General features: G+C 35.4%; 1 long non-coding RNA gene across 1 annotated transcript; it reads left to right on the forward strand.

The window, feature by feature from the left end:
- The first annotated feature begins 12,776 nt into the window (after window positions 1–12,776).
- Window positions 12,777–13,767, forward strand: LOC129732104 (uncharacterized). The gene is made up of 2 exons (XR_008729177.1): window positions 12,777–13,314; window positions 13,377–13,767. It is a non-coding gene; the product is annotated as an uncharacterized LOC129732104 (long non-coding RNA).
- Window positions 13,768–16,795: the final 3,028 nt, after the last annotated feature.

Here is a 16,795-nt window from a genome sequence, read left to right on the forward strand (position 1 = left end):
TTGCCTTCCGTACGATCATGTCAACATGTGAATTAAAGATCAAACGAGTGTCAACTATTATACCCAGATAGCGTATCTCAGATACCTTCACAAGCGATACTCCGTCCACTGAATACGTTGATTCGACAGGACGCCTCTGGCGCGAGAAGGTAATTTGCTTGCTCTTCCTCACATTAAGAGTAAGACCATTAGCTGCACACCACTGTGTAGCATTGTATATTTAGTTAAATTAGCTAGATTTATCCTGAATTTTGTAAAACAAACCATTTTTCACAACGCTTCCATATCCAACTCAAAACTTGAATCACTGCTCAATTATAGTAGAAGTTTAGATGAATCTGCAGCTGTTCTTACTAACATTTTGAAGACGTGTACGAATCAATTAGTTGAACATAAATTTGTTTCGCTGAAAAACTCGAACAGCTGGTATAGTTTGGATCTTTTGCGCCTAAAGCGAAGAGAGATAAACTGTACAAAAAGTTTTGTAGATCAAACAATCAGAATCATTGGATTGAGTACATGTTCGCGCGTAATAAATATTCACAAGCGATTAAAAAGAAGCGAATATCCAGAGAAAGATTGTTCAACATCAAAATAACAGCAAAGAGTTATGGAAAATTTTGAAATCTTTGTTGAAACCTAGTAATTGTAAACCGCGGTCCATAACTTTTGAAGGCACATTAGAACATTCAGAACAAATTATTGCATCTAGATTTAATGATTATTTTGTCAATAGTGTTTCATTGATCAATCAATCCATTGAATTGGTCGAGGAACCCGACGAAATAAAACAGCCGATTAACAGTAGTTGTACATTTGATGGTTTTCACCCAATCACGTTAGATGAACTGAGAAAAATTTGTTTTTCATTAGGTAAAACGGCTGGAGTAGATAATGTAAATGCTAGAGTTATTCAAGATTGCTTCAATGTCATTGGTCACACTTTGCTGGACCTCATTAATGAATCGTTGCAAACAGGGCACGTGCCTTTGGTGTGGAAAGAATCGTTGGTTGTTCCGATTCAAAAGGTTGCTGGAACGATTAAAGCCGAAGAGTTTCGTCCCATCAACATGTTACACACATTAGAAAAGATATTAGAACTAGTTGTTAAAGGCCAGCTTCTAAAATATTTAAACAGTAACTCGTTGCTAATTCCGGAACAATCAGGCTACCGGGAAGGCCACTCATGTGAAACCGCGTTAAACTTAGTACTAGCAAAATGGAAAGATAACTTAGAAAATAAAGACACAATATTTGCTGTTTTTTTGGATCTAAAACGCGCTTTTGAGACAATTTCTAGGCCCTTATTGTTGAACACAATCAAGCGCTTTGGAATTTCGAGTACTGCATTCAGATGGTTTGAAAGCTACTTGTCTGACAGAACTCAACGGACTGTTTTTAATGATTCTGTTTCTAGTCCCGTGGAGAATGATCTTGGAGTTCCACAGGGAAGTGTATTAGGGCCCCTTTTGTTCATTATGTATATAAATGACATGCGACGAGTTTCACGTTTTTGTGATATTAATCTTTTTGCCGATGACACCGTATTATTCATTGCAGCTAAGAACGTAGAAGAAGCCGTTTAACACTTGAACGAAGATTTACGTTCTCTAAGCAGATGGTTGAAGTATAAGCAATTGAAATTGAATATTGATAAAACTAAATTTATGATTTTCTCGCTCAGCGTTGTAAATGATGTTGTCTCTGTTTTGATTGATGATGAGGCAATTGGTCGCGTTCGGGAGATTAAATATCTTGGCGTGATTATTGATGACAATCTAAAGTTCAACGCTCACATTGACAATGTCATCAAGAAAATTGCCAAAAAGTATGGAATTCTATGCCGTCTGAAAAACGAATTAACGATTAGTAGTAAAATACAGCTATACAAGTCAATCATCTCTCCACATTTGGATTTTTGCCCTACTTTTTTATACTTAGCCAATAACACACGACTGATGACAATCTAAAGTTCAACGCTCACATTGACAATGTCATCAAGAAAATTGCCAAAAAGTATGGAATTCTATGCCGTCTGAAAAACGAATTACCGATTAGTAGTAAAATACAGCTATACAAGTCAATCATCTCTCCACATTTGGATTTTTGCCCTACTTTTTTATACTTAGCCAATAACACACAACTATTGAGGTTACAGCGTTTGCAGAATAGAATAATGCGTTTGATTTTAAATTGTGATAGATTAACTTCCTCTGTTTTCATGTTGGACGCTTTGCAATGGCTATCTGTGAAGCAGCGAGTTGTTTATTTGTCTATGGTGTTCATTTTTAAAATAAATAATGGTTTGCTACCTCAATATTTGAGTGGTCGAATTGAAAGAGGAAGAGATTTTCATAGATATAACACTAGAACCGCGGATGAAATAAGAACACCTTTCTTTCTAACGAGAGCTTCACAAAATTCATTGTTTTATAAAGGTATAAATTTTTTCAATTCGATGCCAAGACATGTTAAACGTGCACCAACACTTGCGGAGTTCAAGAGACAGTGTATTTCACACGTGAAAGTTTCTATTGTATAGAACGATACTAAGTTTTTCAAAATGATGTAGAGTTTACCTGACGAAGTTTGAACAAACGGATCTTAAATGACGAAGTTTTAACAAACAAATTTATTTTAGATGAACTATTTGTTTTGGTTTCTATTCATATATTGATTGTTTTATTGAAGCTTGTAAATGACGAAGTTTTATACGAACGGATCTGATTGTGTTGTAAAATTTTATTTATATGTTTATATTAAATTGGACTTTTCTAAATTTATAACAACAAAACTACTGTGTTCGTCACGGTGATGATGATGGATTTTTTTTTCTTTTCATTATTGTTGTTGTAGCTTTAAAAATAATAGAAAGAGACTACAAAAGCTTGAGCCTCGCGCGCGGTTTTCAGATATAAATGATTTCTTTTAGCAAATTAAAATTGTTATTTGAATGCTTAGAGAAAATCATGAAATAGTTGTGGTTGGTCTGGCTGAAGGTCATGAAAACCCTGTACTAGTTTTGTGTGCTCTATGAATCAAGTATACAGTTTTTGAAGAAGTTTATATCTGGAGGTAAAATCAGTTCGTTTTTTTTTGTTTTGTATAACTGATTAAAATGTGATCACATTAATTATCTATAGATAAATCGTCCAGCTCAAACGTTTGTAGGGGTATGTGGCGGGACCATCATCATTGATTATTCATCTTTCGATGCCCCTATATTCATCACACTGTTAATCATGAATAAATCACATTATAATGAATGAACGTAGCCGCAGCCCGTCGTAGTAGTTACCTAGATATCCGCTGCAGTTGTTTACGTGCAAAATAGGTAACCTAGGTAACCACTACAGTGCTGTAGATTTCAGTCAATTATGTCGGAATAATTCAACATTTTCAGTATGATTTTTTCGTATTAACAGAAACAGATTTGGCAACTCTTGATTTTCTTCAACGCAGTGAAAATAGATGAGAATACATACAGTTGAAATTTAGAAATTGTAGAAATTCATTTCATATATTTCTGCTAATTCAAGCTTGTTTTAGGAAATTTGAGGTGAACATTTCAAAGATTAAAGTATTCTTAGTGTAGTGAGTGATTTTGTTTAGTGATTAAAATTAAAAGTGGTCCGCTAGTGAAAAAAAAAACTTTGGTTGGCTACTGAACGAGTCCCGTTGTAGCCGTATAGAACGATGCGCGGATTTAATTTTCTGATGTAGGTGATTGAATTAAATGAGTTTTCGAGTGCAGATGCCCGACTATAATATCAAATTTAGTGCTTTTAAGTCAGTTTTTGAGGATTATACTTTATGAGGAATCTAAAGTGAACTAAGAAGAATGTATTCCATGGATTAGCAGATTGGTTTAAGAAGAAAATATGCGTTTTTTCCTGTTTTAAATTGAGTTTACATGTTGAATGAGATGAATAATGGAGCAGTTCCCCTACCCAGCAAGAACGAAACGGAAGATATTCGGATCGGTTCATCTATCAATTCAAACATAGCAACCGTGAAAATGAAACGCTAAAGTTAAAAAAAATCAATTTCGATTCGAGGTACTGATTTTTTCGAAGTACAGTTACATTTTTTTCAATTTCGAAAAAAATCTGAAATGGATAGCAATACCTTCTATTCTTCTCGTGATAACGATGGTATCAAAACCAGACAGCTTTGTGCAGGTATGTTTATTGTCCGTATGTTTTAAACGTTATAGGAAAAAGTGTTTTAAAATTAAAAACCTTCTTCTAGGGAAGCGTATGCTACAGGACATTGCTTTGTCGCGGATGCAAATATTCCCAGGTCGTTTTGGACGTCGGGAATATCATCCCGCATTTCCGTACTAATCATCCTTTTGAAGCGTATAAGCACGGCTTATTCAAAAATGATGAAATGACACAGAAAAACCCAAGAGTCATCACCTATAGACAGATCGCTGTAGATGTTCAACTGTTCATTAATTCAATTATTAAGTTTGTGATTATGATTAAACTTATTCACGAGAAATATCATTTTTTAGAATAAACGTCCGTTTTGATTCAAACTTAGAACAGTCTCAAACTTCGAACACTTTGGAATAAAAACCACATTATTATAGCTAGAGTAATCAAAAGTATGATTATTATAAACCATTTCGTTCCTCAAAATATCCTTCACCCAGTGATGTACAGCTCTTCATTGTAGGACCACTTCCAGGGAACCAGCAGGCGTTGAAAAAGTGACAGTCAGTGTTGAGACGGTTTGCCAATCTATCTCTCAGTGATTACATTGAAGTGTTCGGAATTTGAATCAAAACCAAGTTCTGAATTCTCGTTAATTTAATAAACAAAACATGTTTTAATCTATATAAATAGTACTTTATTGCAACCAAAATAGAATAACCAACAATGTAAACCTTTAAGATCGACGAGAAAACTCCCTTTTAGTTGATTTTTAGTGCAAGAAGTTATATCATAGCTTAAGTGTTCAAATTTTGATACATTACGGCACCATTTCGTTCCTTGGAATGTCCTGCACCTAGTGATAAATAGCTCTTTACTGTGGGGCCACTTCCAGGGAATCAGAAAGTGTTGAAAAAAGTGACAGTCAATATTTAGATGGTTTGCCTATCTATCTCTTAGCGATTACGTTGAAGTGTTTGGAATTTGAATCAAGGCCGAGTTTTGAATTTTCGTTATTTTCATAAACAGAACATGTTTAAATCTATATAAATAGCCCTTAATTGCAACAATAATAAAATAAGCAACATGCTTAACCCCTGAGGGCGATGAAAAAACTAATTTTTCGTTGAATTTTCAGTGCAAAAAGTTACATCATAGCTTAAGTGTTCGAAATTTGATGCAGTACGGTATCAAGCGTTATAACTTAAATTAATAAAATTTAAATAAATTATATAATTTAGATACTATGATGGCTGCTGTGAATATGTATGACTGGTCTAGGTCAGTTGGTTGCCTGTCGAATCATTGAAATTTAATATCGAATATTGCTTCTGAGCTCGATGTACCTAATACAATTATTCAATACAAGATACTAACACTGATATTCATATTCATTTACGTGAAGATGAAAATGGTTTTCAACATTGACCATATATAAACGAATATCATTTTTGATTGAGGAATGAATACCAACAAATGTTGTTATCGAAAATCAATATTTTGATCTGTCTAGCGACCGTTGTCTAGCTACAATTAATGTTTGTGTAAAGAAAAGATATTCTACGCCATGGTTGACTTGATAAGTCTATTTGAGTTTCTAGGTGGTGATTTTTCAAAGCCCTGACTGGTACAAATAAGATTGTTTGATTAAAACAAATTTCCTCAAGCAACGAAACTTATTGGTAGGCGTAGATTAGGCTTGTATTAATCAAAAAAAATAGAAAATTTGGCTTGTTTACATATGGTACTGGGCCCTTTTTACATGTTTGACGAGAAATGTCATTTGATTAAGGTAGACAAACTGTGCATGTGTGTGTATACGTATGTATGTATGTGTGTATGTATATAAGTATGTATTTGTGCATGTATGTATGAGAGCGTTAGCTCTTCAATTCCAGTTACTTTTCTTAGATATGGCTGAATCGATTTTCACAACGTTAGTGTTAAATTAGATAACAAGTGGCCACGATGATCACTGTTGAACTTTATCATAATCAGACTTTTATTACACCCCCTTCCCCTTCCCATTATTGGCGTTAGATAATTTATGGATGCCTCCTTACGTGAATGTATATTCGCACGAGTGTGTACGTTGTTTTATTGTGCATAAAGTATTTTTTTTATTTCATTCATAGACTGTTCCGATAATCATAAATATGTAACCGCACGCGTAGCGAAGCGTTGGAAGAGTTACGAACTAAACTCGAAACGCTTAAGTTTAAAGGTATGTTTAGACTATCTGATTTTTTCATCAGATTCGAGCTGATTGCTCGAAAATATATCGAATGCAATGTTGGTTTACGTTTACACCTATTCGATATTGTGATTCGACATGCCGTTCGATTTGTCGAAGGGAATAGGAACGTTTCTATTTTTCGTTCGACTCCAAGAACATAGCAACCTTTGAATTTTTTTTAGTTTTTTGTTTTGGCTTTCCATAACAATTTCTAGGCCCTTATTGTTGAACACAATCAAGCGCTTTGGAATTTCGAGTACTGCATTTAGATGGTTTGAAAACTACTTGTCTGACAGAACTCAACGGACTGTTTTTAATGATTCTGTTTCTAGTCCCGTGGAGAATGATCTTGGAGTTCCACAGGGAAGTGTATTAGGGCCCCTTTTGTTCATTATGTATATAAATGACATGCGACGAGTTTTACGTTTTTGTGATATTAATCTTTTTGCCGATGACACCGTATTATTCATTGCAGCTAAGAACGTAGAAGAAGCCGTTTCACACTTGAACGAAGATTTACGTTCTCTAAGCAGATGGTTGAAGTATAAGCAATTGAAATTGAATATTGATAAAACTAAATTTATGATTTTCTCGCGCACCGTTGTAAATGATGTTGTCTCTGTTTTGATTGATGATGAGGCAATTGGTCGCGTTCGGGAGATTAAATATCTTGGCGTGATTATTGATGACAATCTAAAGTTCAACGCTCACATTGACAATGTCATCAAGAAAATTGCCAAAAAGTATGGAATTCTATGCCGTCTGAAAAACGAATTAACGATTAGTAGTAAAATACAGCTATACAAGTCAATCATCTCTCCACATTTGGATTTTTGCCCTACTTTTTTATACTTAGCCAATAACACACAACTATTGAGGTTACAGCGTTTGCAGAATAGAATAATGCGTTTGATTTTAAATTGTGATAGATTAACTTCCTCTGTTTTCATGTTGGACGCTTTGCAATGGCTATCTGTGAAGCAGCGAGTTGTTTATTTGTCTATGGTGTTCATTTTTAAAATAAATAATGGTTTGCTACTTCAATATTTGAGTGGTCGAATTGAAAGAGGAAGAGATTTTCATAGATATAACACTAGAACCGCGGATGAAATAAGAACACCTTTCTTTCTAACGAGAGCTTCACAAAATTCATTGTTTTATAAAGGTATAAATTTTTTCAATTCGATGCCAAGACATGTTAAACGTGCACCAACACTTGCGGAGTTCAAGAGACAATGTATTTCACACGTGAAAGTTTCTATTGTATAGAACGATACTAAGTTTTTCAAAATGATGTAGAGTTTACCTGACGAAGTTTGAACAAACGGATCTTAAATGACGAAGTTTTAACAAACAAATTTATTTTAGATGAACTATTTGTTTTGGTTTCTATTCATATATTGATTGTTTTATTGAAGCTTGTAAATGACGAAGTTTTATACGAACGGATCTGATTGTGTTGTAAAATTTTATTTATATGTTTATATTAAATTGGACTTTTCTAAATTTATAACAACAAAACTACTGTGTTCGTCACGGTGATGATGATGGATTTTTTTTCTTTTCATTATTGTTGTTGTAGCTTTAAAAATAATAGAAAGAGACTACAAAAGCTTGAGCCTCGCGCGCGGTTTTCAGATATAAATGATTTCTTTTAGCAAATTAAAATTGTTATTTGAATGCTTAGAGAAAATCATGAAATAGTTGTGGTTGGTCTGGCTGAAGGTCATGAAAACCCTGTACTAGTTTTGTGTGCTCTATGAATCAAGTATACAGTTTTTGAAGAAGTTTATATCTGGAGGTAAAATCAGTTCGTTTTTTTTGTTTTGTATAACTGATTTAAATGTGATCACATTAATTATCTATAGATAAATCGTCCAGCTCAAACGTTTGTAGGGGTATGTGGCGGGACCATCATCATTAATTATTCATCTTTCGATGCCCCTATATTCATCACACTGTTAATCATGAATAAATCACATTATAATGAATGAACGTAGCCGCAGCCCGTCGTAGTAGTTACCTAGATATCCGCTGCAGTTGTTTACGTGCAAAATAGGTAACCTAGGTAACCACTACAGTGCTGTAGATTTCAGTCAATTATGTCGGAATAATTCAACATTTTCAGTATGATTTTTTCGTATTAACAGAAACAGATTTGGCAACTCTTGATTTTCTTCAACGCAGTGAAAATAGATGAGAATACATACAGTTGAAATTTAGAAATTGTAGAAATTCATTTCATATATTTCTGCTAATTCAAGCTTGTTTTAGGAAATTTGAGGTGAACATTTCAAAGATTAAAGTATTCTTAGTGTAGTGAGTGACTTTGTTTAGTGATTAAAATTAAAAGTGGTCCGCTAGTGAAAAAAAAAAACTTTGGTTGGCTACTGAACGAGTCCCGTTGTAGCCGTATAGAACGATGCGCGGATTTAATTTTCTGATGTAGGTGATTGAATTAAATGAGTTTTCGAGTGCAGATGCCCGACTATAATATCAAATTTAGTGCTTTTAAGTCAGTTTTTGAGGATTATACTTTATGAGGAATCTAAAGTGAACTAAGAAGAATGTATTCCATGGATTAGCAGATTGGTTTAAGAAGAAAATATGCGTTTTTTCCTGTTTTAAATTGAGTTTACATGTTGAATGAGATGAATAATGGAGCAGTTCCCCTACCCAGCAAGAACGAAACGGAAGATATTCGGATCGGTTCATCTATCAATTCAAACATAGCAACCGTGAAAATGAAACGCTAAAGTTAAAAAAAATCAATTTCGATTCGAGGTACACTGTTCGTTCGCTAACTGGGCTGAGGGCCTAGCCCAGTTAACGAATGTCGCTCGCTAACTGGGGTGACATTTCAAATGTCGTCAATTATCGAGGGGGATTTCGATGTAATGTCGCTAGGCAAAACTCTCAGCGAAAATTGGAAAATGTTTTGAACAAATACACTAAAAATCCTGATTGATGAACAGATAATGAGAAAAAATAAATTGTTAGCCTTGTGTGTGCTTTATTTGCACTAACCGTTACCTGGAAACATGTTCTTTTCATAAAACATTTATTTGACCTGGAAACGAATAGATGAATACCTAGTAGATCGCATGTGTGATGACAACAAAAATCCATTGAACTGAAAAAATCAATCTCAATTTACTATTCATGTGCCCCTATCTCGTTTTGACAGCAACATGCCAAACGCTGATTTTTGACGTTCATCTGCTTTTTAACTGGGCTATAGCCCAGTTAGCGAACGCCCAGTTAAAAAGCAGCCCAGTTAAACAGCACCCAGTTAGCGAACAGTTACTGTACTGATTTTTTCGAAGTACAGTTACATTTTTTTCAATTTCGAAAAAAATCTGAAATGGATAGCAATACCTTCTATTCTACTCGTGATAACGATGGTATCAAAACCAGACAGCTTTGTGCAGGTATGTTTATTGTCCGTATGTTTTAAACGTTATAGGAAACAGTGTTTTAAAATTAAAAACCTTCTTCTAGGGAAGCGTATGCTACAGGACATTGCTTTGTCGCGGATGCAAATATTTCCAGGTCGTTTTGGACGTCGGGAATATCATCCCGCATTTCCGTTCTAATCATCCTTTTGAAGCGTATAAGCACGGCTTATTCAAAAATGATGAAATGACACAGAAAAACCCAAGAGTCATCACCTATAGACAGATCGCTGTAGATGATCAACTGTTCATTAATTCAATTATTAAGTTTGTGATTATGATTAAACTTATTCACGAGAAATATCATTTTTTAGAATAAACGTCCGTTTTGATTCAAACTTAGAACAGTCTCAAACTTCGAACACTTTGGAATAAAAACCACATTATTATAGCTAGAGTAATCAAAAGTATGATTATTATATACCATTTCGTTCCTCAAAATATCCTTTACCCAGTGATGTACAGCTCTTCATTGAAGGACCACTTCCAGGGAACCAGCAGGCGTTGAAAAAGTGACAGTTAGTGTTGAGACGGTTTGCCAATCTATCTCTCAGTGATTACATTGAAGTGTTCGGAATTTGAATCAAAACCAAGTTCTGAATTCTCGTTAATTTAATAAACAAAACATGTTTTAATCTATATAAATAGCACTTTATTGCAACCAAAATAGAATAACCAACATTGTAAACCTTTAAGATCGACGAGAAAACTCCCTTTTAGTTGATTTTTAGTGCAAGAAGTTATATCATAGCTTAAGTGTTCGAATTTTGATACATTACGGCACCATTTCGTTCCTTGGAATGTCCTGCACCTAGTGATAAATAGCTCTTTACTGTGGGGACACTTCCAGGGAATCAGAAAGTGTTGAAAAAAGTGACAGTCAATATTTAGATGGTTTGCCTATCTATCTCTTAGCGATTACGTTGAAGTGTTTGGAATTTGAATCAAGGCCGAGTTTTGAATTTTCGTTATTTTCATAAACAGAACATGTTTCAATCTATATAAATAGCCCTTAATTGCAACAATAATAAAATAAGCAACATGCTTAACCCCTGAGGGCGATGAAAAAACTAATTTTTCGTTGAATTTTCAGTGCAAGAAGTTACATCATAGCTTAAGTGTTCGAAATTTGATGCAGTACGGTATCAAGCGTTATAACTTAAATTAATAAAATTTAAATAAATTATATAATTTAGATACTATGATGGCTGCTGTGAATATGTATGACTGGTCTAGGTCAGTTGGTTGCCTGTCGAATCCCTGAAATTTAATATCGAATATTGCTTCTGAGCTCGATGTACCTAATACAATTATTCAATACAAGATACTAACACTGATATTCATATTCATTTACGTGAAGATGAAAATGGTTTTCAACATTGACCATATATAAACGAATATCATTTTTGATTGAGGAATGAATACCAACAAATGTTGTTATCGAAAATCAATATTTTGATCTGTCTAGCGACCGTTGTCTAGCTACAATTAATGTTTGTGTAAAGAAAAGATATTCTACGCCATGGTTGACTTGATAAGTCTATTTGAGTTTCTAGATGGTGATTTTTCAAAGCCCTGACTGGTACAAATAAGATTGTTTGATTAAAACAAATTTCCTCAAGCAACGAAACTTATTGGTAGGCGTAGATTAGGCTTGTATTAATCAAAAAAATAGAAAATTTGGCTTGTTTACATATGGTACTGGGCCCTTTTTACATGTTTGACGAGAAATGTCATTTGATTAAGGTAGACAAACTGTGCATGTGTGTGTATACGTATGTATGTATGTGTGTATGTATATAAGTATGTATTTGTGCATGTATGTATGAGAGCGTTAGCTCTTCAATTCCAGTTACTTTTCTTAGATGTGGCTGAATCGATTTTCACAACGTTAGTGTTAAATTAGATAACAAGTGGCCACGATGATCACTGTTGAACTTTATCATAATCAGACTTTTATTACACCCCCCTTCCCCTTCCCATTATTGGCGTTAGATAATTTATGGATGCCTCCTTACGTGAATGTATATTCGCACGAGTGTGTACGTTGTTTTATTGTGCATAAAGTATTTTTTTTATTTCATTCATAGACTGTTCCGATAAGCATAAATATGTAACCGCACGCGTAGCGAAGCGTTGGAAGAGTTACGAACTAAACTCGAAACGCTTAAGTTTAAAGGTATGTTTAGACTATCTGATTTTTTCATCAGATTCGAGCTGATTGCTCGAAAATATATCGAATGCAATGTTGGTTTACGTTTACACCTATTCGATATTGTGATTCGACATGCCGTTCGATTTGTCGAAGGGAATAGGAACGTTTCTATTTTTCGTTCGACTCCAAGAACATAGCAACCTTTGAATTTTTTTTTAGTTTTTTGTTTTGGCTTTCCATAACAAACATCATTTTCGTTTTTTGTGTCCTGGCAAATATTCAAATGGAGGAAAAATGACATTCATTTGGCAGTTCTTCCTCTCGACTTGTGCAAGCAGTGTGAACACCGCCATACAAACGGGTTTGACAAAGTATGTCGAACGGTAAATCGAGCAGACTACCGATTTCTGCCGTAGTCAAAATCAGACCGACATGTCTAATAGTCTAAACGTACCTTAACTCGACACCCCTAAAGCCTGTATCAGACTAACCGTTGTAGCGGTTGACCGCTACCGTTCCGTTCCTTTTCGGCCAATCAGAGCACAGCGGTCGACCGTCGCTTGTTGTTGTTGTAAAAAATAGAATTATTTCTATTTTTGCCGCCAACCGTTCCCAACGGTTGGCGACTGCTGTCATTGACATGGCGAAGGCAAACGTGCCTCTTCACACCTACACAAAGTCACATATAGAGACTTATCGAATAAAAATGTGTGCTTCTCTTTTTGGCACACACGACAGCCAGTCAAAACATTAATAGCACCGGCAACGCTGCTTGGTGATGTCAAATTTCGACAAACGGGAACGGGAAGGAAAAAGAAGAAGTTTTGTTTCGATCGTGCGCTAGGAACTTGTTTTTATTAAATCTGTGTTTCGTTTGTAAGAAATAGTTCCAGTGCAAGTGAAAAAAACTTGACCGTTCGTGCCTCTCCGGAGGAATATAGTCAAACGGTCAGACTCAGCTTTTTTGCTGCTGCGTTTGCGGGTTTTTGTCGTGTTCGCGTAGTGTTTGTTTTGTGATGCTGATTCACTTGCACGTAGGAAATCCAGCGATCAAATTGGACACAAAATCCAGTCGGAGCACGGCATCGGAGCTGGTATCGGCTGCATGGTCATGTCCTTCGCTATTGGACCTATCCTGATGATGAAAAATGCTAGCCTCCGATCGGGAGCATGAATTTGCAGAAGTGCTGCACCCAGACTGGTATGCTCTCGATTGAAGAAATTATTATTACAATTTCGACGTCCAGAACCGCCGGATGATGTTGAATCGCTGGTGCTGGCAAAGTAAGGCAATACTGCTATTCAGCGGTAGGTTTTCGTGAATATATGGCTTTCACCGGATACTAATACGTCGTCCTATATTTTTACAGGTATTTGCTGTCAGCTGACTGTTGCGACGAGTGGTGTGCTAATTTTAATATAACACTCGCTTTGCTTGAAGCCTGGGAACAGACCGATAGCAGAAGTATGAGTTTCTAAATACGTTCAATCTGCTTAATATCGGTTTTCTGTACAGTTGCCATTGTTAGTTGTATTATTAGTTAGTTAGTGAGTTAGTAGTAGTATTATTAGTTAGTGAGTTAGTAGTAGTATTATTAGTTAGTTATTTATTAAAATTATGAATTCGAATGTCCCAAGCAGATGAAGATTAGTGTCTTTTTTTTCAAATAGGATTTTATGTGATGAATTAATCATTAACTAGGTAATATTAATTTAGAATTTATATTGTCTGTTTTGCCATAAACGGAGACATCAACACTATTATATACATTTAACACTTTATTATATTTTAAAAGTTTGTAGTTGCTTTTAAACAAAAAATGAATTGAAATAAAACTCAAACCTAATCTTACATTTATCTTTTACTGGCTATAATTGAGAATTGCAACGACTTTTTGGGAACTTATTCGGCATATTTTGTAATGTTTACAAATTAGTAAGCATATGTACAGGGGTCAAAATAAGTAGGATAGGCAAGTGCCGGTATGCATGACAAGCCTGCTAATTTTTGGATGGGTTTGATAATTGGTTACCTGATAAAAATGCTTGTTTGCATCATTGGCATAGTTGGAAAAAAAAAACATTTCTGAAGTGAATGTTTCATCAAGATCAGGAGTCGGCGAAGGGCTCATCGAGAAATGGCTATTTCTCATCTGGAAAGCCCCAGAGGAACCTGTCTCAGGGAACATTTACGTTTCTGCATAAAAATATGGCGTGTGGCACCTATATCTCCAGGATTTTTCATCTAGAATCTTTCAAAAGGCATATTTTAAAATTTAGGCGTCATTGGCCACTTCCGGAACAAACTGGATGTCCCGAAGGAACTCGTAGTGCGAGAATTTACATTTCTGCAACAAAATATAGCATGCGACACCTCTATCTTCAGGATTTTTTATCAGAAATCATCCAAAAGACATATTTCTGAACACAGACTGCATTGGCCACTACCGGAACAATCTAAATGCCCCGGAGGAACCCGGAATAGAGACATTCTATTTCTGCATCGAATATAACGTGCGACACCTCTCTCTTCAGAACAATTAGGCATCTTCCAAAACATATATTTTTGATTGTTGGTTGTTTTGGTCACTTTTGAAACAATCCTCGTCGTGTTCTTTATACTGTATACATTTAAAATGAAAAAGGGAAAAGAGAAGTGCTTGACTCTTAGGAAGGGGCTAAAAGGAAGAAATGAAGCAGGGTAGACAGTTGAGAAAATATACGGTTGTGAAGCGGACGCATATGCTGGTTGGTCGATTATCCGAAAGCGTTGAGAGAGGATTCAACACACCAAAAAACTGGAGCATTGTCACCCTGAAAAAAAAACCTTCCCCATTCGGGAATAATGTTTACCTCATTGAAAAAAACTGATGATAAGAATAATATCATAATTCAGTTCAAGAATCAAGGATTGTTTCAAAAGTGACCAAAACAACCAATAATCAAAAATATATGTTTCGGAAGATGCCTAATAATTCTGAAGAGAGAGGTGTCGCACGCTATATTTAACGCAGAAATGGAAATGACTCTATTCCGGGTTCCTCCGGGGCATTTAGATTGTTCCGTTAGTGGCCAATGCAGTCTGTGTTCAGAAATATGTCTTTTGGATGATTTCTAATAAAAAATCCTGAAGATAGAGGTGTCGCATGCTATATTTTGTTGCAGAAATGTAAATTCTCGCACTACGAGTTCCTTCGGGACATTCAGTTTGTTCCGGAAGTGGCCAATGACGCCTAAATTTTAAAATATGCCTTTTGAAAGATTCCAGATGAAAAATCCTGGAGATATAGGTGCCACACGCCATATTTTTATGCAGAAACGTAAATGTTCCCTGAGACAGGTTCCTCTGAGGATTTCCAGATGAGAAATAGCCATTTCTCGATGAGCCCTTCGCCGATTCCTGATCTTGATGGAACATTCACTTTAGAATTTTTTTTTTTCATCTATGCCAATGATGCAAATAAGCATTTTTATCAGGTAACCAATTATCAAACCCATCCAAAAATTAGCAGGCTTGTCATGCATACCGGCACTTGCCTATCCTACTTATTTTGACCCCTGTACATATGCTTACTAATTTGTAAACATTACAAAATATGTCGAATAAGTTCCGAAAAAATCGTTGCAATTCTCAATTATAGCTAGTAAAAGATAAATGTAAGATTAGGTTTGAGTTTTATTTCAATTCATTTTTTGTTTAAAAGCAATTACAAACTATCAATATAATAAAGTGTTAAATGTATACAATAGTGTTGATGTCTCCGTTTATGGCAGAGCACACAATATAAATTCTAAATTAATATTACCTAGTTAATAATTAATTCATCACATAAAATCCTATTTGAAAAAAAAGACACTAATCTTCATCTGCTTGGGACATTCGAATTCATAATTTTAATAAATAACTAACTAATAATACTACTACTAACTCACTAACTAATAATACTACTACTAACTCACTAACTAACTAATAATACAACTAACAATGGCAACTGTACAGAAAACCGATATTAAGCAGATTGAACGTATTTAGAAACTCGTACCTCTGCTATCGGTCTGTCCCCAGGCTTCAAGCAAAGCGAGTGTTATATTAAAATTAGCACACCACTTGTCGCAACAATCAGCTGACAGCAAATACCTGTAAAAATATAGGACGACGTATTAGTATCCGGTGAAAGCCATATATTCACGAAAACTTACCGCTGAATAGCAGTATTGCCTTACTTTGCCCGCACCAGCGATTCAACATCATCCGGCGGTGCTGGACGTCAAAATTGTAATAATAATTTGTTCAATCGAGAGCATACCAGTCTGGGTGCAGCACTTCTGCAAATTCATGCTCCCGATCGGAGGCTAGCATTTTTCATCATCAGGATAGGTCCAATAGCGAAGGACATGACCATGCAGCCGATGCCGTGTTTCGACTGGATTTTGTGTCCAATTTGATCGCTGGATTTCCTACGTGCAAGTGAATCAGCATCACAAAACAAACACTACGCGAACACGACAAAAACCCGCAAACGCAGCAGCAAAAAAGCTGAGTCTGACCGTTTGACTATATTCCTCCGGAGAGGCACGAACGGTCAAGTTTTTTTCACTTGCACTGGAACTATTTCTAACAAACAAAACACAGATTTATAAAAACAAGTTCCTAGCGCACGATGAAAACAAAACTTCTTCTTTTTCCTTCCCGTTACCGTTTGTCGAAATTAGACATCACCAAGCAGCGTTGCCGGTGCTATTAATGTTTTGACTGGCTGTCGTGTGTGCCAAAAAGAGAAGCACACAT

Source organism: Wyeomyia smithii, chromosome 1 (genome assembly GCF_029784165.1).
Source record: "Wyeomyia smithii strain HCP4-BCI-WySm-NY-G18 chromosome 1, ASM2978416v1, whole genome shotgun sequence".
Taxonomy (NCBI): Eukaryota; Metazoa; Arthropoda; class Insecta; order Diptera; family Culicidae; genus Wyeomyia; species Wyeomyia smithii.